Source organism: Cynara cardunculus (genome assembly GCF_001531365.2).
Source record: "Cynara cardunculus var. scolymus isolate 2C chromosome LG 12, CcrdV1, whole genome shotgun sequence".
Lineage (NCBI taxonomy): Eukaryota > Viridiplantae > Streptophyta > Magnoliopsida > Asterales > Asteraceae > Cynara > Cynara cardunculus.
The window spans coordinates 37,206,332-37,208,639 of record NC_037539.1 but is presented as its reverse complement, the minus strand read 5'-3'; the positions used below and the strand labels follow the sequence as shown (position 1 = coordinate 37,208,639).

The following is a 2,308-nucleotide window of genomic DNA, read 5'->3' as shown; positions in this document are numbered from 1 at the left end:
TATATATATATATATATATATATATATATATATATATATATATATACTAGTTGTGTACCCGCGCAATGCAGCGGGATGTAAAAGCTTCATTAAGATTTATCCAATTTCAAAATATCAAATTTTTTTTAAGATGTCAAAAAACGTACTTCATTAAGATTGATCCGAAATCAATTTTTATTCAAAATGATCAAAATTACAAAACTATACATAAACTAATTTTATAAAAAGAATGTGTCTACTCAAAATATATTTCAGCTAAGACTTAGTAAGCAACAGTGATACAAACTCTCAAGGTAGTCTTCACTATGGATTAAAGTAAACCTACACACCAACCATGCATGAAAACATAGCAATGTAAACCTTAATCATCCACCTTGCTAATCTCATTCTAAAATGCATCATTCCCCCCTGCACAACAATCAACACAAGAAACATTAAAGGTAACACTGAAACAAATATATTGCTAAACATTGCCCAGGAGCCCATATTCCATATTTGGAGTGTGTAGATACACCATATATAACCTTATCAGAAACACCCATGCAAGGTTGTCAATGCAAGCCAAGAATTAATCTGGATAGTGCAATAATCACCACACAGTCCATTAAGGGCCCCTCTTGCTTTATCAAATAAGTTGTCATCCAAATTCAAGGACAATGTAATCGAAGAGCTTAACTGTTTCCCAATAGACCTTTTAATGACATCCCCATCAGAATCTCATGTATAATTCAGCCACCTAAATTAAGGATTAAGATTCAAGAAGGTTGTATCTTAGGACACACCTGACACAATGTATTGAGATAAGACACCTAACTTATCACATTATCCTATTCCTAGAACATGATATTTATGAAGTTTACAGTACCAAGGCTAATAGGGTAAAATCAAAATCATATCATAAAGCTTCAATAGATTTGAATTCAACATAAGCTTTAATGGTGAAAAGGGTATGCAGGAATTCAAATATGATAAATGATATGCAGGAATGTAAAATCATATTGGTAATCACTGTGTCATTTACCTTACTGGATGAACATGGCAAGGGTTGAAAATCTTATCCTGTAAAAGCAACAATGAAGATGAAGAGTCTTACCCAATAAGTGATGGTGACGACTCTTACCTGGTAAGCGCTTACCAGGTAAATTGTTGCATGTGATAACGTGTTGATAGACTATAATTTTTATTTGAAAACACCCGCTACATTATCACATAGGTTGTTTTGCTTGTTGTTTCCTATGATGCAATGCAAAGAAAAAGAAAGATTGTAGGAACTCCTATGTTGGTCTTTGATAAACATAAAAATTGTACCTACTTTGGCAAACAAGTACAACTCACTGGTTTAGCTTACGCTCAAATTAGTCGGGCAGCTTAGGCTACATGAGACAGAACTCGGTAATAAAATCACACTATCAAGAGGGGAATGGACAGAACTTGACAGTTGATTCACATGTGTATATGGTTCAAACGAAGAAGGGAATGGGTTCAAATGAGATCAAATTCTTTAAATAAATCACACTATCAAGAGAACGTGCAAGAATGGAAGCAAAGCCTTAAATAAATCACACTATCAAATAAGGTCAAATGGGAGCAAAACCTTCCCAGCACCAAATACATGCTTTGCACAAAATGTGCARGAACAACTATTAACAGAAAGATCAATTAATTACCTTGAATCGAGTGTGGAAMAWTCATATGAATCACGTGAACAATTAATTCGGTTCTACCGATAGATGAGATTCAGTCCTGTAGAGCTATCCACAATAAAAAAAAAAACCAATTTGATATGGAGATTCAAAACCAAATTCAAACGAAACTAAATGCAATCTTACCTAGAGATGAAATATTACTTCTTCAGATTGATATGGCTCAGATGATACAAGCATCATGATAATATGCAACAAGCATTCTATGCATACACACACATAACAGGGCTATTCAATCTTGGACTTAGCAGGTAAGATTCTTGGTCCTTACCATATTCATCCGGTAAGGTAATGTGACTTGGTAAGCACTTACCAGGGTAAACGTTTGGTAAACGGTCCCTAATAGTTGTTCATTTCACCCTTATTCCAAATAAATGTCTAATTCACACAGGGCTTAATGAAAACAAAAAAGAAAAACAAACATTCACTCAGTCTCGTGGAAGCTTCAGAAATGATGTTACATGCATCAGGTCATAAGGCCACATGCAGATTGGTAAAAATGCTTATAAACATATCTGTTGATCTTCTCTCTCAGTGATTTGATGATAATCCCTTTTTCCTTTCGATGTATTTCTGTATCTGTAATTTCAGTTCCAGCGATCATA

The 2,308-nt window shown here is 34.1% G+C and overlaps 1 long non-coding RNA gene across 1 annotated transcript in view; it reads right to left on the bottom strand.

Annotated features, from left to right (window-relative positions):
- Positions 1-190: 190 nt before the first annotated feature.
- LOC112523632 overlaps positions 191-2,308 on the bottom strand; it is a 4,880-nt gene continuing 2,762 nt past the window's right edge. The window contains exons 4-5 of the long non-coding RNA XR_003070291.1: positions 1,668-1,743; positions 191-408 (exon numbers count right to left, since the gene is read on the bottom strand). This is a non-coding gene — a long non-coding RNA (uncharacterized LOC112523632). The remainder of the gene's footprint in view (positions 409-1,667; positions 1,744-2,308) is intronic.